Source organism: Lithobates pipiens, unplaced genomic scaffold, assembly GCF_037356315.1.
Source record: "Lithobates pipiens isolate NorthernLeopardFrog02 unplaced genomic scaffold, aLitPip1_a1.2 Scaffold_19, whole genome shotgun sequence".
NCBI classification, from domain to species: domain Eukaryota; kingdom Metazoa; phylum Chordata; class Amphibia; order Anura; family Ranidae; genus Lithobates; species Lithobates pipiens.
Genome location: NW_027507764.1, coordinates 367270539 through 367295949, shown reverse-complemented (window position 1 = coordinate 367295949; position 25411 = coordinate 367270539). Strand labels below are relative to the sequence as shown.

At 39.0% G+C, this 25411-nt stretch overlaps 1 long non-coding RNA gene across 5 annotated transcripts in view; it reads right to left on the bottom strand.

The window, feature by feature from the left end:
• LOC143996945 (uncharacterized) overlaps positions 1–13871 on the bottom strand; it is a 424914-nt gene extending 411043 nt beyond the window's left edge. Inside the window, exons 1-2 of one of the 5 annotated variants that reach the window (XR_013277628.1) lie at positions 12878–13871; positions 10762–11055 (exon numbers count right to left, since the gene is read on the bottom strand). This is a non-coding gene — a long non-coding RNA (uncharacterized LOC143996945). The remainder of the gene's footprint in view (positions 1–10761; positions 11056–12877) is intronic. The other 4 variants (XR_013277625.1, XR_013277627.1, XR_013277626.1 and 1 more) reach the window with 4 other exon arrangements.
• Between the last annotated feature and the right edge of the window lie 11540 nt (positions 13872–25411).

The following is a 25411-nucleotide window of genomic DNA, read 5'->3' as shown; positions in this document are numbered from 1 at the left end:
AACCACATGGCAGCAAATTTAAAGGGACGTACCTGTCCATCCATTTGCCTGTCCGTGCCATTCTATCGACGTAAATGTTTGTGCGGCAGGTTGGTAAGCGGTTAACAATTATATTTTGCATTCTCTGGTTCTACCTTACCCTCCTTATCAGCATGATAATAACGTTTTTAAATAAAACATTTATGTATTTATTGCATATTTATTTTAAATCAGTGATGTCATCACTACTTCTCTAAGCAGTGTGGGCGGAGCACGGCTGGTGGGAGGAGCCAGAAGATTGCTGCACATAGCTTCCTGAAAGCATTGTGGAACTCTGTATCAGTACTACCATCAATAGCCCTAATCCCTTTCTGTATGGATGTCAGTCTGGAGAAGTGGGCATTTCTAGACAGATTGAATGAAGACTACCCTAAGTAACTCTCATATGTGATGCTGAGCATTCACGTTTGATAAAAAATGGAATCTAATGAATGAAAGGGGCTCACAAGCAAAAGTAAAGCAGGAGAGGAAAGGGTTAAAAAACGTTGGATGTCCTCCAGGCAGGAAAATAACATGGACTATGATTCGGTGCAGCTTCTAATACACATTTTGAGAAGCTCACAGTGTGCGGTGAAATAGGAGTAAGCTATTTCAGTACAGGAGAGGAGCCTGTGCAACTGGGCAAGACTGAAGGGAAAGCTGGAACTGAGCTTTAAGTGAAGGCAGGTTCACTTTATTTACAAAGCTCAGTCTCAGCTTCTCTAGCTTCTCAGCTTCTCTAGCTGCTCAGCTCTAGTGGAAATACTACTTGAAAGGACAAGTAAATTGCTACCAAATGTATAACAGTTGATCCCCAGGCACAAAAACATTCATATATATATATATATATATATATATATATATATATATATATATATATATATATATATATATATATATATATATATATATATTCTTTAATAGCCACAAAGGATATAGATCCACTTATTACCTTGTAAACGTAGCAGTGACATCATAGTTTGGAGAGCAGTGCTGTTGGAGGAGCCCAGAAGATCTACCAACTACAGGAGGGGTCAGAGGGAAGACCAGTCACCCTGCACAAGGAGAGAGTGCAGCAGTAACTGGCCTTTGTTTCAGGAAGCTCCTGTAAACTGGCAACATTTCACACTGAATAACTGCACAGATCTGGAGGAAATACACAAATAACACCGAGATTCAATTAAGTATATGCATTAGGGTGATCACATATTCAAACTGCCATTTGGGGACAACCCCCCCCCCCTTGCACCCACGTCTGCCCAAAAAAATATGTTTTTTGATACTTTTTTTGCCAATTTTTGGGGAAATAAAGCAAACAGTGGTGACCATTCCTGCAAGCCGCATCTTTGGAGCGGTGAAGGAGCGGTGTAAACACTGCTCCTTCACCGCTCCTGCCCACTGATCTGAATGGGCCCCATTGCAGAACCGCTGGCAAACCAGAGGCGGAGAAGGAGAGGAGGTGGGTGGACTCCGAATGATGCTCAGCGCAAGGCAGCTCTGGGTAAGCCTCGTTCAGCCGACGTCACTGGTTGCTAGACACGAGGCAGACGCCCTAGCAACCAGTTCGGCAATATTTATCAGGGTGGCGATATGTTTTTTTTTTCATTCCGGGACACTGTATTGTCCCGGAATGAAGGTGCCCGGGACACAAATATGAATTAAGAGACAATCCCGGGAAATTCGGGACACGTGGGTACCCTAATATGCATGCCCCTCGTAGTTAGAAAATATTTGCTTTAAAAGAGAGTATGGTCAAAGCATTTATGCCTATATTTCTTTTGTGGGTCACAGGAGTGCACTTTTTTTTGTTCTCTAATGACCTAGAGTCAGCATATATCAGGCTATTGCCCACTATCAGCTGATGGAGCAGAGCTGCATCAGGCTCTGAAGGGATTCAGACAATATTGTTTGAATCCACCTGGCTACCTGATTGACAGCTGGCCCCACCTCTCAGTGCAAATCTGAGAGCTGGAGCTAGCCGCGCCCGACACTGCAGTGAGCGCTGGAGACCAAGAACTGAGTGACCAGCAGTCATGTGATCACTCAGTTCTCAGAGTTAGCGCCGGAGCATAGAGGAAAGTATGGATGTTTACTTTTTAAAAACCCATACTTCTCATTTAACCCCCCTGACGGTTTTCCCAAGTCTGACTCGGGGTGGATTTTTTATACCAAGAGCGGTATCCCCGAGTCAGACTCGGGACTGCATCGCTGGATCCAGGAGGAGGAATACTCACCTTCTCCCTCGGATCCAGCGTTGTCTCCCCGCTGTACGAGCAAGCCGTGTCTCGCTCGATCTATCACATCGCCGATCTCCGTGCCCTGCGAGCGTTGCGACGCACGGGCACGGAGATCGGCGCCAAATTCAAAAAGTGAAACAAACAGTAAACATACAGTATAATGTAATCTTACAGATTACATTGCTGTATGTAAATATTTCACATCCCCTTTGTCCCTAGTGGTCTGCCCAGTGTCCTGCATGCAGTTTTATATAATAAAAGCTGTTCTTTATACCTGGAAACTGGAGATTGTCCATAGCAACCAAAACTGTCACTGTACATCAAAAATGATTTTAGAGCAGCTAGAAAACAGCGATAATAAATTAGAATCACTCGCAGAATTGAGCGATAGCGATTTGTGGGGAGATTCGTCATCAAATACTGAAAAGTAATGACAGCGACAATTCTGCAACTGAGCAAATTTCAGTGTTTTTGATGTGATTACATTATTGAATAATTTTTATTATTGTTATATTATTATTTGGTACAATTATTTATAATTATTTCTTATATTATAATTTATGATTTCATTTTTCAAACTTTATTATACCCGGGATGTCTGCTAGACTCTGGTTTGGACAGATTTAAGAGAGTTATTCCTAAGAATTGCAGGACTACAATATAAAACTCCAAATTTTCATGCAAAATAATGGTACCGCTTTTAGCACCTAAAATCCGAAATAATCGTACCGCCAGGGAGGTTAAGCAAATATAAAATATGCCATGGCTTCTAAAGTGCACCCAGGATGCATTACGACTGATAAATAATAGCGTTATTTTGGTGGAAGTTATCATTGTTAGGCCTTTTGCACACTTGAGATCAAAAGTGCTGCTTTTACAGGTGTTTGAGTTCGTTTTTTGTCTCTAAACGCCACCCATATTAGCCTACTGTATGTGTTCATGTACACTATAGCCATTTATAAGAGTTTAGAGGCAGAAAAATCCCACAACAAAGTTGCGTTCGGGAGGGGAGCTTTTGAGCATAATAAACGCCTAAAATGTGGTTAAACGAGTGTAAACGCATCTAAACATGCCTAAGTGCTAGGTGCGTTTAGCGTCTGAGCATTCTTTCATTTCAATAGTCAGAATAAATTTATATTCTGGCCAATAAAATAAATAAAAGCCCAGGCGCTTGACATGCCCAAACATGCCTAAACGCGGCTTAGGCGCGTTTTTAAAGCTGCTTTTCTCCTGCCAGGAGAGAAGCATTTACAAAAGCCCCAGTATGCATGAAACCTTAGGTGTGTAAAGGATGGATATGATTTAAAAGACAAGTGTGCAGAGCAGTGTAAATGAAAGCTTAGCGGTAGAAGAGCAGAATTACAAGCACCAGCTTTGTGTATCTCAGTCTCTCATATTAATGTATCACAGTCTTCTGGCCTGAGGCCTTGTAAGTGTAGCACTGAAACCTCAGCCTGTTTTACATTATTTGTTGAAAGCTTTTACACTAATAACCTGAACCCTGCAAACACGGGCAGTGGGACCTTCTGGGTCTTCTACCAAAAGATAATAGCACGAGGTGAAGGACTAGACAATAGCTTACTGTAAAAAGTTCAAAAGAATGAAATACGACACAGACGATGAAGGACATGGATATCTACAACATTTATGGATCAGTAGTATTATAAAAATGTTGGAAGATGTATGAGATGTCCTTGATTATGTTTCTTTTGCTCCTCAGATAAACAGTTCCATTTAATGTCACTTCTATTGTACGTTCCTGGGTGCTCTGGCTAATGAATACTCTTAGAGTATGGAAAATGCACCACCAGAATACATTAGAAAAAACGTGTCTGGTGTTGCATACAGATGTGCCACATAGTGATTCAGGCCTTGTATCCTACACAATACCCCTGAAAATCCTCGCTATTGCCAAGAAGTCCATTGACATCTCTCCTACTCATATTAATGCACCAAGACTCAAAAGAGTGTCAGAAAGACAACAAAAGACAGCAACTTCTAGAAAGGGATAACGGACATTTTAGCACACAAAAGAATAATGATGAAGCCTATATTTTTGGATTAAGGCTAGTAGTTGTTAATCAAAGTTACAATTGCATGGTGTGGTTTTTTACATTGAAGTGTTCCTCAGGTATCTATTTGTGGTGAAAAAAAAAAAAAAAAAAACTGGGGTGTGGGCTGAGATCTCAGGCTCTTGAGATTTGCTGGTCATTTCTCAACCCTGTCAAGGGGAGTACGTGAGAGGCATTTCAAAATGTTTCCAATATGGCTGAACGGTGCTGCAACCAAAGAAAGAGAAATTCTGGGGAAGCGGCTTAGCCATGTACATTAAGAGGCAAAATCATAGAGAATAGTACATATATACAAAGGCAAATATACAGTATGTGTTCATATACATATGAGACAACACATATGTGCCCACACACACATATACAATACATTCAATGTGTGCAGTTGTGATGAAGTTGCTTATATGTAAGGAGTGATGGCACGCCCATATCTGGTTCTCAACTCTTATAAAAATATCATGGCTCATACTCGTAAATCATTTGTGTCTGATTTAGTACCTAGGTACCATTAGACGAAACATCTAACTGTTAGCATTATATCTTACAAACAAGATACTAGAACAATAAACATAATGTATTAATATTAGGAGGAATGAAGTCGCTAAGGAGAAAAAAGACATCCCTAGTAAGAATATGTATAGCTGACCATACATATTACAATCTGATGGTATGATCTATTATGTTTAGATGGAATTATATATAAAATCCGGTGGGTTTACATTAAAATCATTCATTAAAACCTACGTGAGGTTGTATGAAGCAGTGACTGGATATTTAAGAAAATGCACCATTAAATGTAAGCAAATTGTGAAGATAGCCACACACACTTTACAATCTTTCCTTCCCATTTTCTTACTTTTGGGTTGCAAGCCGTTTTTTTTTTTTTTTGTACCATTTAAGCTAAAGTTAGTACATTGTACAACCAGATTGTGATGTGTGTGGTCTTTTTAACTGCTATAAGAAGTCCATTTCACTCAACTGTCTATCAGTCAAGTTGAGGGTCTTGCAAGACATTAGTATTCATAACAGCTAATTAGACTGCTCTCATTTACTAAACTACGCTAGAAGAAAGGTTATCCTGCCCCTTCTATAGATACCCACATAATAGTTTTCTTGGAAGTTTTTCTCTTTCTAACTGCCTATTTTTTAGATTGCAACACAATAGTGACTCAATAGAAGTTGCTGGACCAACAAAACCTGTGCTTATGTCAGCTGCCAATCAGTATACACAGATATATATATATATATATATATATATATATATATATATATATATATATATATATATATATATATATATATATATATATATATATAGAGAGAGAGAGAGAGAGAGAGAGAGAGAGAGAGATATCTATATATATAGATATAGATAGATATTTATCTATCTATCTATCTATCTATCTATCTATCTATATCTATATATATATCTATATCTATATATATATATATATCTGTGTATACAGTAAAGCAATATAAAACAATAAATATATATATATATATATATATATATATATATATATATATATATATATTTAATACTGCTAATGAAGACAGGGAGACATTGTTGACACCCCTTGAATTTTTGAGGTGAAATATATAGCATTAGGAAAAATCTCATTAAATTAGGGACAGTTGGTATATATACTGTGTGCGTTGTGTGTGTATAAATATATACATTCTGTAAGTGAAGTAGACACATTTGTTGGCAAGGGTATATATTCATATATATATATATATATATATATATATATATATATATATATATATATATATATATATATATATATTCTATGCATTAGTTACAGTTCTTATGAATTACTTTTTTTCAGTGTTAATTTCTTTGACGTACAGCAATTAAGCAACAGCAAATTCATTAAATACATACATACATGAAGCACCCTATGGTCCTGTAAGCATTAAGTACTCATATAAACCAAGCTACCTGCAAAACCTGAATATTATTTTAGACTTCTGTCAGTTGCAACTTGTCCCATGGCTGAACATAGCCATATGGAAGTTTTCCAAAAATTTCCTCAAAGCATATCACTGCATAGACAAGTTTATCAGATATGGCTTGGCTTATTTTAATATATATCTTCAGGAATAAGAAGCTGCCAAGTTTTTAGAAGGTTTAAAAAATATATGTATATATATTTTTGCCTTGAACGCCTATAAGCATGCCTTAGCAGGTGTGTGGATAAACAAATTAAGCATATTATAGGCACTTTTTTTCATAAAATAGCATAAAATATTTGGTATTGATTACTAGAGGGGCAGACTTATACATACACATAGACTCAATACACAGAGCAATGGTTATTGATATATAACTGTCATCATATATGCTTACACACACTCAACCGTTACCCATCCAGAGGTCAAATCTATGATTTATACCTATAAGGATAGTTGGGGTACTCATTCTGGTTCATTTATACTTTTAAGGGTATTCAAATATTGGACAATGTGTGAGTATTCAAGTGTACAACATCTATTTCACTTCTTAAATTTGCTAATGATAATCTAAATTTTCTCATCATTTGTAGATATTTGGCATCTCCAGGAATCAACCAAAGATGTATCTTGTACTGTTACAGTAGTAAACAGGAGGCATTCAGTGGACACAATACTTTGGTTATGTAATATAACAGAGCTTGATTTTTTTCCTTTCTGGTTATGTAATATACAGAGCTTGATGTTTTTCCTTTCCTTTAACCATAAATGCAAGTTTCTTTGACCAATTTTACACCATGCACAGACATGTTAGACTGTTTCCTTTTGAAAAAATGTTTCAGTCACTGTACACTTTCCTGGATCATGTACCATTCGGAAAAAAAAAAAAAAATATATATATATATATATATATATATATATATATATTAAACGACAAATTTGACAAAAAGGGGGGAAAAGTATACATATAGGTATTGGTATATATATATATATATATATATATATATATATACATCCCACACAGAGACACCCACGCATATACACTGTAGACATGTGTGTGTGGGTATATATATATATATATATATATATATATATATATATATATATATATATATATATATATATATATATATATATATATATATGTATATATATCAGGGCCACCATTTTTTTATGAAATACCCTGCCTTAAATGGTCTTTTTTAGGACTTCTAAACTGAATACATCATGTAAAAATCAAATTAAAGAGCAGGCAAATCTGCCATATATATATATATATATTTGTATGCAAGTTTTGCCCCTCATAAAGTATGACCCGCTGAGAATAACCAGGCTCCTAGTGTGACAAGAGTTGTGTTAATACATATAAGCTTCATACAACACAAACCCTTCTGTTCCAAATCCCAGTGACAAAAAGGAATTTAAATTATATCAGACAGAACCCCAGTCTGGCAAGAACACCAAGGTAGTCCAGTCTTGATTACAGTGTACATGTTTGTAATGTGTAGATATGCAATATTATTATGCTCAGTAAATCTACTGCCCCACTGAGCTTACAGCTGGCTACACGGCCTTAACTACAGTTTATGTGTGAACATTGTGATTATTACAAGGCTGTCATAAAACACATCACTAATATTAGCACTAATTAGCAAAGTGTACAGTATTGTTTTATGTGGCTGTTAAAATCCGGTGTGGTTTTATAGTGTTTTACTGCAGCCAAGGAATCACACAGTCGAAGGCCTATCACCAACACATCTTGATTTATCTTGGATTGTTCCTGGAAAGAACTTAAGAAAGCTCAACTAAACCCATTCCAAGTGAATCCTAGCAATATTAAACATAACATAGAACTGGGATTTTGATCCCTGGGTCTATATGCCTGTTGTACTCAGAAACACAGGGATAAAAGAAGCCAATGGGTTTCTAAAGCTTCAATATGTTCTGTAGCACTGTACAGGGGGTAACAAAGAACCCAAGAGACGTGACACAGCATAAATATATACACAGGGCCAGAAAGAAGTTATGGTTGTTTCTTGTGAGATCCTACAATATAAATGGAAAACTTTAACCAAGCAGACTTAAAAACCCTATTTTCTTATCACTTCAAACTCCTTTCTTAAGAACTCGGATAGAATTCTAGGGCATTTCTTTCATTACTTTGAGTGAGTTGGAAGCAGGGAGGCTGAATGACAAATACTGTGCCAGCTATTCAGATACAGTACAAAAGCGGATTGCATTTTACATAACGGGAGAAACACAAAAGCTATGAGGCATTCAGACTTTGGAAACTGCTTTCCCAACTTGTATGCTGCATTCTAGCACAAGGAGCAGATCACTCTGAATGACATTTATTTCAAATGTAGCCAAAGAGCATTCCTGAAAGGAATTTAGGCAGAAGGTGTTGAATATATCACGCTCCAAATAATGAACATAATGCATGGACTATATAACTATGTGGTTATACGAAAATAGACTGGGCGTATTTATCAACAAACCCAATATGTAACAAGTACTTTCACGGCAAGTACTTATTTTCAAACCGAACCATCCAAAAACATATTTGCTTGTTATTCGTAACTCTTATTCCTTTCTATTTAAAAAAAAAATTCTGGAATAAATAAGAGATATGTACTACTTTAACATAGTGGAAGACCTACAAACGAAGGTTACCATTCTTTACCATCAGAGAAGATGATTAAAAGTCATTCTCTCCATCAACGTTTATTACTAAGATCATCAACGAAGAACAGCAAACACATGCACATTTGTTTTGTTTTTTCTCTAGCGCCAACATACAAGCAATTACCCAACTTTACATAATCTTCAGCAGTCATGCCAGCTATTATGCAGTCATACGGTTTATCACCTACTCAGCTATATTAGGCTTAGCTGAGTCATTTTCTGAGCATCTAAGATGGCTGCTCCTTAAAAGGGAAGGGAGAAGACCAGTTTGACGGTCCAGATTCCTTTTTAATAAGCATTAAAAAGAAAATCCATAAGATATAATGCTTAGGTTTGGTATATGGAGCCATTTTTTTTCTAATATCACTACAAAGTTGTGGCTTTCCATTTATAGCTGCACCAGACCTGGTTTTTCGAAGGCTCCTTTTACTGCACTTGCTTTCCCTGTTCAAAGGTTATCAGGACAGTTCCGCTGAATGTAGCTCCAATATAACTATACAAATTCAATTATTTTTTTCTTAGTCATATTGTTGTGTAGTCTATATCGTGGTTGGCAGTACAAATGTAGTAGACGCTGGGTGTTTTAGGTATCACAAGGGTTTTTAAGGTCCAAAAGCATTTATTACAGAATATGCAAGATATATTTGTCTACATCACTGTGCTAGATTATAGTTAAACTTCAAAGAACATTGAAATAATCGAATAATATATGCCTGTACATACATTTATGATGTGTAGAGATACAAATATTAATAAATCATAATTTTATACACAATGCTTCTGTGTGTGAATGGGCTATGGACACACATACCAGCAGTGATTTAGAATGGGAATAAGGTGTGGTCATTATTATGTATAACACAGTAAGACCTAATATTCACACCACTAGGTAGGATTCCTGGAAATGTATGTGTGTATGTATGTGTTAAAAGGTGTGCTACACACACATACAAAACACACACACACACACACACACACACACACATATATATCTATGATATTCTGTACCAATGTGAGAAGCAAAATGTTATAAATGGTGTTCACTAATTTGTTCACACCCGAGGAAGCACAGAATTGTATGCAGTGCCCACCCAGATCTAGATGGAAGAATGTGCTGTTAGGACAGAATATGTAGCCAATGAAGGATGCAGTCTGTTACCAGGAGCCATTTGGACATCTTCCATACACATATCTAGAATTCATTAAGAATGTGGAGCACAGAGCCAATAAACAATGTACAGCCCACTTTTGAGCACAAGCATCCTCCACCAGAGGAAGCCATTTTAGAATGTACGACCATTTCAGAGAATGCAAATTAAAGCTACACCAGGAGAATTTTTTTCTACATAAAGCAAAAAAGATGACAGAAATCATAGCACGCATAACTCTAATCCTCTTTCCTATGTGACGTTATCTCTAATGACAAAATTTCCCCTAAAATTGCTTCCAGTTTAATGCATCTACTAACCAGTGTTCATTGATATGTGCATTCCCATCATTTCCATGGAAATGTAAAATATTCTCATGAAAGCTGATTGAGATTGTGCTTTCATTATTTCCCGCCTAACGTGATCAGTGTCACGTGTTTCTAAAATTTTCAAAATTTTCTGTCTTATTCATGCGCAACAACTCTATGAATGTACACATTATTTGTATTATTTGGTAGTATACCACATTTCTATAAGCAGTTGCCCCAACCTCACTAACGCTGGGCCAATTCAAGCCAAAATGCCCACAGACCAACTGGAATTATTCAAATATTCCTATGAAATAGGAAAATACAACAAAAATCATACCTTGCTTATGTTGTATATCCAGTGGTGCAGCTCATTGTAATCCAAACTTAAGTTACTCTTCTTCTGTATATACCCAAAGAGAAACATAGATTTGTAATCCAATGTTGTGGAAAACTAGTGTGTGATCCATTTGTGGCTGAAAATATTACAGGAACCAAAACCCATTGCATTTTCTTCTCGTTGACATGAACCCATCGCATTGCAACCTCCATCAGGGACCTTTTGAAGAATACGTATTTAATCCAAATTTGATCAAAGCTTCTTGGAATGTTAACATATCCTAATTAAGTAGAGCTAAAATAAAAAAAAATATATAAAACATTTTTAATGTGAGTTATATTTAATCAAAAAAGCAACATAAAATGATTATTTTTAAAATAATTGTAGCAATAAAATAAGCATAAAAAATTGTATTTTATTCATATATTATTTTATGCCGACATAATTACTGGCATCTACATTCAATTTTATACCATACTTTGGGAATGTTAATGCTGTACTACTATTAAACTGATTACAGCGCTTCATTTAAAATGAATATTCTTTTTTATTTCAAACTTCTTCAAATGTTTTCAGAATTGAGTCTTGAGTGGGCCTTGCCTCTACCATTTTAGGAGGACCTTGATGAAATAAAAAATAGTAACTTAGTGATGTAAAGTGGTCCAATATTATCTGACATGGTACTGTAGCAAGAGAGCGCTGTTGTAATAAAACAATGGCTAATTGATATGAAAGAAGTGGCAAGGTCTTTTTCTCCCAGTGTTATCATTACACACAGGCAACCACAAAATATAAAGTTAAATAAATAATAATAAAGTAGAGAGCGTTGACAAAGCTTTTAAGCTCAATAAAAAATGCTAGTGGTCTACAAGCGCCCTTAACCAAACTATACCAGCGTTCATTTTTTTACTTCGTTGTCGATGCCACCTCGAACAAAGAGAAACAGAAATTTGATGGAACTTGTATAATAAATGTACATCATAGATCTAGTGGTCATAAATCCAGTCTTGAAAATCAAAATATATATTTTTCTGTAATAACTTGAGTTTATTAATTATTGTATTTTTTATATATAAAAATGTGTCTTTTTTCACAACATATGGGATGATGAACAAGAAACATTCTTTTGTCTAACATCTGGATGAATCGCTTTTATGTGGTCACAAACACATCCAGTCATAGAAAATAGTACAGAATACTGAATCTAGAATGTAAATTTAACTATTTCCTTCTTATGTTTTTGAACAATAGAGTAGGAATCGCGTAAGGGGACTGCCCTAACTTTGTGACCTAGCTGCGTCACTCCCTCAGAACAATGGGAAACACTACCATGCCTTATAATATAAGCAGGTTTTTTTTTTTTCAATTCATGTTATTACGTTTTTTTCTGATAAAAGATATTTAAATAGTTTAAACCTGTAGATCTGATCTTTAACTTATCAAATATGTCCATCCAATTTATTCATATGTTTAACCATGTGTAACACATGCGAGTGCAAATGCTGTCATTCATTACAAATAGAAGGTATAAAGTTAGTGTTAACAGAATAATTTAAAAAAATGGCTTAAAAAAAAAAATCACTTCCCCAAAGTGCATTTATTTCACAACTTTATACTAGAAGCAAACTTTAATAAAAGTTTGGCAACTTTCTGTCACTATGTAATCGCAGGTACCATCATTAAAACGCTGTCTTTAAAAGTATCCATAGGATGAAAAAATACAGTTCATAAACTTTTCGAGCAAGCTTCTGCGGTAACATATTTAGCATAATGAGATGCATAATTAATTCACCATAACCATTAAACTGAATTTCTGAGTAAATAACGAGTGCTTGCAAATATCCTTTACTCTGGATATTATTTAGTGTCAAGACAAAGAGAGAGAACATATATCAGGGACAAAAGACTATGTGATCCTTATCTTGTAATAGCTACTACCACCTAGGCTGGAAAGTTCTTTAAAGTTGAAAAAGAAGTTTAACTCCCCCCCTGACCAGGTAAAATAGTACTTTTATTTAGATTTAGCTTTGAAAGGAGGTAGAAATTGAGCTGCAACGAGCTGAGACTACACCTGATCCCTGCCCACCCACATCCCACTTACATATTGCAAACTCACCTCCACAAAGAAACTTCCAGGGCTCCTTTTGTGACTTCGCAGGTATCCAGGGGCTTGAAGTCGCATCAGCTGAGAAGCTTTCACATTGCAAGGCAAGGAAGTTAGGAACTGGCTTGCAAGATAGGGATGCAGATAAAGAGTTCTTGAGAGTTTTTTTTCTTTTGTTCAAGTTCCCCGAGCAAACAAAGAACTGGAGCTCTGCAGCAGCAGGTTTCTCACTCCCCACCCTCACCCTCCTCCCTTGTCTACTCAAGGAGCCCACATCCACCCAATGTTCTTACAAGACTCAGGAAAACTTTTGCCCCACATCAGCTTCATCCCAAACCAGGCAAACCTAAAGAAATAAAAAGAAAAAAAAACTTCCTCTGGGCTTCTGGTAGACAGAACCCTTAGAGCAGCAAAGTGAGAGGAACAAAAGCAACCCAAATGTCCAAAAGATGTCCCTCTTTGTTTGGGCTCAGCTCCTGATCAGTCAGTCTCCCCTTTGACGTGTTAAAAGCTGGAAGGGAGTGCAATGTATAGAGGGAGGCAGATCCTGATGCTGATGAAGATATTAGGTGTGAAGCCTGCAGTCCCTCTTCACTGTCCCGTCCTGTCCACTCCCCTCCCCATAGCCCATTGTCCTTGGACTTAGGTTCAACAACAAAGAGATGAGCTAGGCATTACACCATCCTACCTGTTGCACAGACAGCAGCATCTGCAGCAGCTCTCCCTGGGAAAAAAAAACAAGTCTGTCTCAATCCTCCCGAACTTTCACTTGTTTCACAAAACAATTTGGGACCAGAATGAGTTAGAGAGCACCTCCCACTAAACAAAAAAAAAATAAAAAAATACTCTGGGTGCAGGACAGGGATGGGTAGCCACAGCAACTGTGCAATTGTGCCAGGGACTTGCTGGCCAGCATTGCCTTCAGCACACAAGTGAGGTCATGATAAGCATGGTAAAAAAAAAAAGTTGTATTTTTTTGCAGAGTAGAGTTAGTAGTCAGCTCCTTATCCCTTTTCTGCTTACTAACTGCACGTTCCAACAGTAGAGAGGGGAGGAGGAGGCAGTTCAAAACAAACACACAGCCTTTAAAGGCACAGCCCTTGAACTACAGCTATCTGGTCCTGGGCTGGTTTTGGTACCATCAAAAAAATATTTTAAAAAAATAAATAAAATAAAAGATGATCAATATGGCACGAAGAGTTCTGCCAGCTTGCTACGGCTTTGTTCTGTAAGTTGATTGTAACTCTTTCCTGAGTGAGCAGCAAGAAACTTACACAGGAAAAGTTTACTTAGAGGAAAAGTTACATGGAATGGAGAGATGCTGTGCAATGACACTGTATGTGGTGTTTACAGCTGGGAAATGGCAAGGATTGTATTTATTTCTTTTATTTTTGTCTGAATTTTAACCACGGCTAAATGTCTTTAAGATATTTGTAAACAGTATTCTATTAACGTAAAGAAGCATAATAGTAATAGAATGAAATTGGCAGCACATTCAAGAAAAAAAACCTAAAGGAATTGTCACTTACCTGGCTAATGGCAATTACACTTACCGGGAGCAAATAAAAAGTTAATGGGAATGCCACTTACCGGTAACAAATATTACCTTAGCAGCAATGTCACTTACCTGGCGCAAATAAAAAGCTAATGGCAATGTCACTTACCGGTAGCAAATAAAAATTCAGCAGCGATGTCACTTACCTGGCCTAAATAAAAAGCTAATGGCAATGCCACTTACCGGGAGCAAATAATAACCTAGTAACAATGTCACTTACCTGAAGCAAACAAAAAGTCCAAATCGTCTTTGTTATTAGTAATATACTGTATTTATTGGCGTATAACACTCACTTTTTCACCATGAAAATCGGGTGCAAATAGCGCGTGCGTGTTATACGCCAATAGCTGCCTTTTTTTAAACGTACGTTTTATTTCCTGAAACTTCCCTCTTAAAATGACTGTGCGTGTTATACGCCGATAAATACGATAGTGGCATTGTTAACACATTCAAGAAAGAAAAAAAAAAACGAACATAATGGCAATGCCACTTACCTGGAGCCAAATAAAAAGCTATTAGCAATATCACTTACCGAGAGCAGATAAAAAGTTAGCAGCAGTGGGGTTGATTTACTAAAACTGAAAAAGTGCAAAATCTGGTGCAGGTCTGCATAGAAACCAATCAGCTTCCAGTTTTGTTTTTGTTTTTTTGCCAAAGCTTAATTGAACAACCTGAAGTTAGACGCTGATTGGCTACCATGCACAGCTGCACCAGATTTTGCACTCTGCAGTTTTAGTAAATCAAACCGAGTGTCACTTACCTGAAGCAAATAAAAAGTCTAAATCTTCTTTGTTATTTGTAATATAATGGTTACATTGGTAACCCATTCACAAAAAAAAAAAGAAAAACTAACATATTGGCAATGTCACTTACCTGTAGCAAATAAAAACTTTAATAGAAATGTCCCCTACCTGGAGCAAATAGAAATTTAATGGCAATGCCACTTACCTGGAACAAACAAAAACTTAATGGGCATATCACTTACCTGGAGCAAATAAAAAGTTCAAGGCTCCTTTGTAAATAGTAATACTGCGAACGTATTACAAAAAAAAAAAAAGACTTAACATAATGACAATGTCATTCCATGCAGTAAAAAAAGTCCCAAGACCCAATTACTATTATAATTCGGAATGTATTGACAAAACACTCAAGAAAACTTAAGATAATGGTAATATTACTTATCTAAAGCAAAAAAAAGTCAAAAGTTTCTTTGAAAAAAGTAATATAAAGCAATTAGTAATGTATTCATAAATAAAAAATAAAAAAAACAATATAATGGTAATGTAACTTACCTGCAGCATATCAAAAGTCCCATGCCTCTTTATACAGAGAACAAAGATTTTGGGAAGCAGGAAAGAAAGAAAAAACTAATAGAAAGTAACTGATCTGTGAATATTCTGTGATAGGACAGTGATTGATAAGAGAAGGAAGTTCTTGGTACTGTAAATGATGCAGGTAAGACCCATAAAGTGATCTGTAATCCCCCAGAAGTGAAGGAGTTCATTGTTACTGGATGTCCTCTCCCTCCCTTTCTCTTCAGCTCTTCCCAGCAGAACAAAGAAACTGTGCTCACAGCTTGGTGTGCAACTTTCAAACAGGCTGACGTACTTCACAGGAGCTACTTCGCAACTTTGCAAAACTCTGGCTTTTTTAAGGACAGATGATGGCTAAATGAAGAAGAGGATGACAAAGGAGGCTGAAATAACCAGAACCCCTCAAAAAGAGCACCCCCTTTTCTGTGTCCTCCTTGCTTCTGTAGGCAGTAGTCACTGTACACAGAGCAGCACCCTGGCCAGTTCTGGAGGGAAAGGTAGAAAGAAACTACAGATTTTGGTTCCTATACTGTATATAAGATGAAGCCTATGTATACATAGGAGACACAACTATATTGCGCTAGTCCAGGGGAACTGGACACATAAAGAACTTTTATTGAGGCAGCTATACCTGGACTGGATCAAGGAGGGTCCCTTGAAATTTTAAAGGTGAAATATTATTTTAATCTAAAAAATACTGTGTACATTTGATGACCAATATAACAACAAAATAAGTTGCCCTTACAGTCAATGTGCCCATACTGATGGCAATTTTACAATACCGTTATACTTTTTCTAAAAGACAAACAGGGGTAATTATAGTTGCTCCAGTTCTGATTACAGAAGTCAGATTGTGTCCCACTAGAATTTGAAAAGATTGTTGATTCTATTAGACTGATTTGTGTTGATTGCATGTTAATACAACTACAATGTGCTAATTGCATAATTGAATATGAGCTGCGATTGGTTAAATTGTTAGATAATTGAAATTGGAATGAATTCTTTACCCATAAACTTATAGCATATTCATTATGACAGAAAACAGGGCATTTTCACTATAACATATATGTTTTACCTTTATGACTTACTAAATGTTGTGCAATTAGAACCTTCCTATCCTATGGGACATTCAACTTAATTCACAGATTTATTACACATGCATTGTTTGCCATAACATGTATTTTCAACAGTGGACCTTATTTCTATAAGTATCTTGTTTAAAGTTTCTGCAAAGTCAATGATTTATTTTCTTTTTAGTTAGAGTTAGACCTCCCATTCAGGTTTCTTCTTTTTTTTTTTTGCTGTCTGTGTTGCCATTGGGGAGATGTCTCCATTCTGTTCGTGTGACCATTATCTCTGGGGCAGAAAGCAATAGGACATTTTAGAGTATTCAACAGAGCAGGAAGTGAGGAACAATCCTCCAATTGGGACACTTTTATCTATGACAACTCTCTAAAGCCGGGTACACACGGGCCAAATGTCGGTCAGACAGCAGCCGGTTAAAAAAAATGGTCGACATTTGGCCCGTGTGTATGTCAGTCTGTCCGACTGAAGCCGGACATTTGTAAAACCTGGAAAACAAGCAGCCATTGACTCCCAAACAGCACTCTCAGCCAATGGCAGATCGGAGTGTTCTGGCAGTGGCTGTCCACCTGTCAGAACACAACAGTTCAGTGGGGGGGATTGCTGAAATTACCTTGCATGGTTAGTACAGCGGCTTCTGACCAGCACTGACCATTCAACCCCAGAAAAGAGCTCTATGAATAGAGGAGGAAGACCATTGTTTCCTCCATCCACCCTCCATTTATAGATAGCTTTTCTATCATTTTAACTATAAGCCCCTGTACACACGGTCGGACATTCTGACAACCAAATCCGTTGGATTTTGTCCGACGGATTTTGTCCGAAACAGTTGCATACACACGGTCAGACAAAGTTGTCGGAAAATCCGATTGTACATAACGTGATGACGTTATTGCGTTACGACGGGACTACGTTCAGGCTAATAGCTTTGGTCTAAGAATTTGATCTGAGCATGCGTGGCACTTTGTCCGTCGGGGGAAGGCTACACATGATCGTAGTATGTCCGATCGGAGCATTTTGTCGGAAAATATTACGGACAAGTTGGAAAACTTGGTCCGTCGGATACTCCGACGGAAACAGTCCGATGGAGACCACACACAGTCGGATTATCCGACAAAATGGTCTGATAGGACACATTCCGTCGGAATCTCCGACCGTGTGTACAAGGGCTTATACAGCTTCCATGAATGGTGAATGGTCCCAAAAAAGGGCGGTCATATTTGGCACTCTTGATGCCAAATGATGTACTCTTGATGTACCTATGGTACCTATGGTAGGTCCAGCAGCTGTATTAGCTCCCACAGCACCACAAGATTACTGTTCTGAGGGTATGGGGGGGGGGGGGGGGTGGGGAGGCAGAATGAATATTTCAACTACAGGATCAGCCACCAGCACAAGAGACACTCCTCAATGAAAGTTCTCAATAAACTTAGGCTTTACATTTGCTGTGGAAAATAGCAGCTGGAGAGAGTGTGTTTATACATTGGTAAAATAGGAGCTGATCGAGAAGTGTAGGAGAACGTCTAACAAAGAACAACACAGTAGGAATTGAAATCCAACTAGTTTGGGACCTATAGCTGAAAAGAGAGCCTTTGATTTGGCATTTTAGACAGAACACTAGCGATTACACACAATAACCTTGTCTAGGCAACAAATAACTCTAAATGGAAAAGTACATGTAGCACCCTTCCAGTTAGGCTGTTAAGTAAATTAAGTTTGGCTCCACGGTAGTAAGTGGAGTGGTTGTTGATTACTTGGATCTGCTCAGGGTTGCTGAGCTGAGTGTTTGATAGCTTACCCCTGCCTCTGAAAGATACTTCCAGAGCAGGGGTAGGAAGAGTCAAATGATCAGCTGAATATTAATCATACCCTGGCCAATCCCTGGAAGAAGGATTCCATAATGTGGCTGGGGAGGGGATAAATGAGCAGGAGGCCTGAACAGATTGTTCTTTCCTCATCAGGGAGGGTTCCAGTACTCCTGCTGCCCCTAGGAGAAGAATCACTGAGACAAGAGACTGGGCTGAGAGCCTTAGGAGAATTGCTGAGGAGGTTTGTTATTTTCCTCTCAAGAGATCTACAAGTGGAGGCTGGATGGCAGACACCTGGGACAATGTGAGTAAAGGTATTGCTAGTGTCTCTTGGATGTGCAATTGCCAAAAGGGATCAGTGGCCGGAGATTGCCCTGTGGTCTGCAGTTGTGAGGCCTTAGACATTCCTAACATCCCCTGCTACCTCCAGAAAGCCGCTATCGAGAGACTACAGAGAAGTTTGTCCTCCTGTGCTAAAGCTTAACGTTTTGTAGCATCCAAACCCCTTCTTTCTGATAAAGTTCTGCTGCAATAAATCCTAAAAAGACACCCCCCAGATAAAGGTTTAATTGCTGATTGGTGCCCCCCCCCCCCCCCCTATGTGTTTTGTATCTGACTGTTACTCTGTCATAACAGAAAGACTTCATGATTAATTAGTAGATGCCAAATAAGTCAGAGAAATGTTTGTGGCAGCTGCTCGTCTGTTGTGTAGGCTGAATTGATTCAAATAAAAAGGCTGCAAGATGATAAACTGCTGCAATGTACATTTTGCATAAAGATGTGGATGCTACTAGATACAGGGCCAATCCTAGAGTCTGAGATGCCTGGGTGCAGAAATATTTCTGATGCCCCCCACATGGGCATGGTCATCTTACTAACCCCTCCCCTTTAAAAGGTTTCTATGGCAACGAGTCCCGATATAAGTCACTGATCGCCACTACTAGTAGATGATATAATTTTTTTATGCAAACCAATTAATATACGCTTAATGGGACTTGTTGTCCTCCACTCGTTGAGGGTGGGGGTGGGTGACACATCTTCAGCTCTGAGAGGTTCATGCTGGGACTTGCAGTCATTCACTTTTGGAAGGGTAACATCCCCCAAAAATGACAAGCTACAAGTCCCAGCATGAACCCCTCAGAGCTGAGGACGTGACACCCCCAAATAGTCGAGGACAAGTTCCAACATGCAATTTAAGAATGTGATCTCCTCCAAAAGTGAAGGACTACAAGTCCCAGCATAAACCCCTGAGATCTAAGGATGTGATCATGCTGTGATCTGTAGTCTTTCACTAGTCGGGGGTCCACCTCTTCAGTTCTGAGGGGTTCATGCTGGGACAATGGGAGCTGTATTCCTTCACTAGTTGGGGAGCGGGTTGTGATAAATCCTCAGCTCTAAAGGGGTTCATGCTGGGAGCTGTAGTCCACTTTTGGGGTGTCACATCCCCAAAAGTAAGGGACTACAAGCCCCAGCATGAATCTCTGATATCCATCTTTGTGACCTCCTTCTCCCATCCCTCTGAGGGTGTCATCTGCTCCCAGCTCATACCCCCTAATGACACACATGTTTTAATTAATCCGCCTCAACTCAGGCAGGTCAACTCTTCACACGTGCTCTAATCCTGGCACAGTTCCCTTCCCTCAGGCTCTGAGAGGTAGAGGCAGCCATGCTGGAGAAGATGGAGGGAGAAGGTGGGTGGAACCAAAATGTACTAGTCATGGAGGAGGAAGAAGTTAAATATTCCTCCGCTCTGAATGCTGGGGCCTTGGCCTCACTCTCCTCCTTGTGACGTCACTGGTTGCTAGATGCCAGGAGGCAGGTGATCCTAGCAACAAGTGCAGGTAGTAGAGGCCAGAGGTGCAACAAGAGGGCCTCTGCTGGAACAAATACTGAAGCACTGTGTGGATAAATCAGAGCTGCTGCCACTTGAGCTTCAGCCCCCGCCACCCTGTACACCTGCCCAAGATCGGCCCTGACCAGATAGTACCATCTTCAGAAGATTCAGTGGTAGTTGGTGTCGGAGAAGAAACTGTGTTTCTTTCGATGAATGGAAACAAGGCTGCCACTGGACTGTTTAAAGTTTACCTATACTGAAAGTAATGTGACAGCAAAATATTAATGTGGGCATTTAGAGAGACCTATACATAACTATAGCATTCTGCTTTAGCTCCCCAGGGCCCCCAAAGCCCAGAATGCAGTGTTAAGCAAAAAGTGACATTAAATAGGGATTCAGCCATTTGGCCCACCCCTTTCCTATCCCCTGCATCTTGTAACTCATTGAAACATTTGTTTAAAATGCAAGCAGTGTTAAGTACTGGTATTTGGCTTGCTATCAGCCTCTTGCAGTGCCCTCTTGCAGCAGAGTCCAGGCTGGGGAAAGGAGAAGCAGCACAAAGAGCCAACTGATTCTGCTGCAGTGCAAGGAGAATGCTGATAAGGGGAGAGAGCAGAGTGGCAAAGAGGTGAGCTCATCTGCTTGCCCATTCACTGTCACTTTACAGGTTTGGGGAGGGGCTAGACTAGTAAGTGTCACTGAACTGAAACAAAAAAAAATAGGTCTTCTGACCCTCTAAAAGGCCTGTGCTGTAAGGCAGAGCTATATGAATTTAGAGCTGGGTAAACAGAAAAACAAATCCTTTGACAGGTAAACAGCTCTCAAATATGCATTTCATCTGTGTATTGAGCTGTTTACCTGAAGTTCAGCACTAAAGTCCATCTCTGGATAAAGGAAAAATGCTCCCCTGCAGTAGAGCTGTCCCTACACTCCAAGGGTTAAATGCTTGCTTATATCTAGGAGGCTGAAAAAAGCATTTTTACTTATTCGATCCTCCACTCCCCCAGTAGCTAGTGTTCTCCTCTACTCCCCTACTCTTTGTCCCTCAGCAACTTCACATCCATGGCAGGGCTATGTACTCTTCACCACTGGAGTGTGGGGGAGAAAAGGCTACATGGACCGGTCTTACAGCCTTGAAGGATCCAATGGAGACTCAGGTAATTAAAAACTGCCTTTGCAGGCTCCTAGACCTAATTAAGAACTGAAATGTTATGCCCTGTACACATGGTCGGAAATTCCGATGGAAAAAGTCTGATTAGAAATCCGATCGTGTATGGGCTCTATCGGACTTTTTCTGTCGGATTTTCTGATGCACAAAGTTTGACAGCAGGATCTACAACAAACAACAAAATCCTATTGCATAAATTCCGATCATGTGTAGACAATTCCGACGGACAAAGTGCAACGCATGCTCAGAATAAACTAAAAGATAAAACCTACTGGCTACTGGCCTGTTTATAGTCCCGACGTAAGTTTTTGAGGTCACCTCGTTCAGAACAATCGGATTTTCCAACAACTTTGTGCGACCGTGTGTATGCAACACAAGATTCTGACAAAATCCGTCTGAAAAAATCAGACAGATTTTGTGGTCGAAATGTCCGACCGTGTGTACAGGGCAATACAGTGTGGGGGCAGTCCCACTGCAAGGGAGAATTTTTGTTTTGCCTGGATTTCGACTTTAAGATCCCTTTCACAATGGAGCCATTGCTTTAGCTCTAAAAACAACCCATGTAAAGTGCCTGATAAAAGCCTCAGCTGCTATCCCAGTGTGAAAGCCTGAGTGCTTTCACACTGGGGCGCTTCGCTGGCAGGGCGTCACAAAAAGTCCTGCAAGCAGCTTCTTTGCAGCGCTGTAGGAGCGGTGAATACACCACTCCTAAATTGCCTCTGCCCATTGAAATCAATGGATAGCGCCGCCGTACCGCCGGCAAAGTGCCACTGCAGCTGCGTTTTGCGGGCGGTTTTAACCCTTTTGCAGCCGCTAGCAGGGGTTAAAAAAAGCAAATAGTACCGTTAAAAGTACGGTAAAGCGACGATTTACTGCTGACGCCTGGGTGCTGACAGTGTGAAAGTACCCTAAGGCTCCTTACCCAGGATGCTGGTATGGGTATTGCAGTACAAGTTCAATTTAGGGGTCAAGTCCACTCAGTTAAGGAAAATTAATCAGCTGTTCCAGGTGAGTAAGTGAGGTTGCAATCCAAGTAAACAGTTTTGAGAGACACCCTACCACTGCTACAGGAACATAGAAATGAAAATGAAGCATGGCCACACTCCCATAGATGGTGAAAATCAAACCATACAAAACACAACCACCATACATACTGTATGTATATATATATATCAAGCATCACATGATTATACGGGTGGTATCACTTAGTCAGGTGATTGGGCTTGTACATTTCGATATTTGTTCCCATTTAAGAAAACATACCAATTGAGCCAAAATCTGTCAATGGAAGATTTGTTTCTCAAGTGCAAATAAAATTGTATCTGTAAAAGAAAAAAAATATACATCTATATAAATGTCTCTATAAACACTGAACCTGAAATAAAACAAACAAAAGCAAAAACTAAGAACGAAACAAAGAACAAGAAAAAATATAGCACATAGTTCCTGTTAAAAAAACATAACACACCAATGGACATGACACCTCTATCCCATTAATGATACATATTATATATGATATAACCAACTATAGGCCTATACCAGGTGTTTCACCAAATCATAAACGTGGGTCAAATCTCACTCAAAGTGTAGGCCCACTGGAATTCTGGTCTGTAGAGAAAACATCCAGAATACCGTACATCTTGCTTACACAAAATTCTAAAATGATCTCATCTGTTTTTTGTTTTTATTTGTCATTCAGAAACAGCTGATCACAGATAGAGTTAAAGGACCAATTACAGTGGCCCTTAGACATGTAAACAGCTGTGTCCAATCACATGTAAACAAACTTGCTGGTTATCGGCATTCCTTTCCTCACACACTGTCACTATGTGAGGAAAGGCAAGCCGTTTAGGGGCAAAGCTAACAGGGCACATTTAAACTGATAATCGGGGCACTGATGATCAGTGCTCTGATTATCAGTGCCAATCAGTGCCCATCAGTGCAGTTTATCAGTGTCCATCAGTGCTGCCTATCAGTGTTGCCTATCAGTGCCACCTATGTCCATCAGTTCATCAGTGCAGCCACCACAGTGCCTCCTTATCAGTGACCATCGGTGCAGCTTATCAGTGCCCATCAGTGCTGCCTCATCAGTGCCCATTAGTGCAGCCTCATCAGTGGCCATCAGTGCAGCCTTACCAGCGCCCATCAGTGCAGCCTCATCAGTGCAGCCTCACCATTACCCGTCAGTGCATCCTCATCAGTGCCCATTAGTGCAGCATAATCATTAACGCACATCACTGAAAAAGAAAAATTACTTATTTGCAAAGTTTCATAACAGACACTAAGATTTTTTTTTCAAAATATTCAGTATTTTTTATTTTTTTTGCAAATTAAAAACCCAAAAGGGAGACTCTACTTGTCTCAAAAAACAATAAATATTCCATATGTGTACAGTGTTGCATGACTGAGTAATGGTCATTCAAACTGTGAGAGCAAAATTCAATTCAATTATATGAAAAAAGTACCCTTTATTGCTCTCAGCCTCCTCCAAACCCCCAAATTCCTCTATTATTTTGCTGGTGTGATATAGCTTCCTGTTAGAGGGTGGCTACAATTGCTCCCATTGGTCCCACTGTATGTAGGAACAAAGTCACATTCTCTTGCTTGTTCCCATAGATTATGGACTTGGGACGCTGGTCTATCGGATTTGTAGCATGCACAGAGCAGTGCACATGACTACAACTAATCTGCGCTGCTTATTCCAAACAAATGGGAGGGGGAAAAGGAGAGGTTCGGACATTATAGAACATTATAAGGAAGCACAAAAACACAGTAAGAAACAGTTTAATAGATTACAATGCCATTAACTAGTGAATGTGTATAGATAATATTTGCAAAAAAAAGGATATTGTTTAGTGCCAACTCAGCTTCATAATTGTACTTCAAAACAAAATGGCAAGAAGACAGATAGGAGCCACAAAACAAATCACTACTTTTAGGTTTAAATAATTGCCATTTCTGTATGCAAAGTTACACTTACAAATGGCTGCTGGGTACATTTATTTTCAGAGCACTCGGTGAAGACCCACTGCTGTTCTCCCAGCAATTTCCTCCCTTTGCTGCTGTACCTGCTGTCAGAAGATTAGCTGTTGAAGCCAATGTGACTGACAGGTACAAGCAGTATAGAAAGAGAGGCTAGGAGAGCAGCAGGGAAAATACAACAGTGATACTCAAGGACGTATTTAAATTTACACACATGTGAGCCAAAAGAGGAAACAGATAGGCTTTGCTGACTTATTTTTTCTGAAAATGCTAGTTTCCTGGCTGTCATGCTGATCCAGTGGCTTAAATCTGAACTGGGAATATGCAAAAAGAACCCTTGCAGTGCAGGCCACCCCACACAGCAAGTGTTAAATACTAGTTTTGTTTGGGGTACACAGATAAGGAAACACTTACCTTACTCCTGAGTCCAGCCTCCTTTCATCCATGTTACCGGTCCCTTGCAGCCTCCTCCCATCCATGGCTGGTCAAAAATGGCCAGCAGGCTGAAAAAGAAATGAAAAGATTTCCTCAAGCATACAAACGAGGTGGATGGAGGAATTCTCACTGTTGTGCTATTGACTCATCCACTGTCAGAACACACTGATCAGTGCTACAGCCCATTGGCTGAATGCGCTGATCAAATGAAAATTTTCCAACATTCCCGTTGAAGGGAAGTCCATCTTTAGATCTACTGCTCTCGAACGAGAACGGCCATAGATGGATCAAAATGTTGCCAGTCTCTGCTGTACCAGATGAATTTCAATCCATCTATGGCCAGTTTAGGGCTCTTTGGGCTGCAGTCT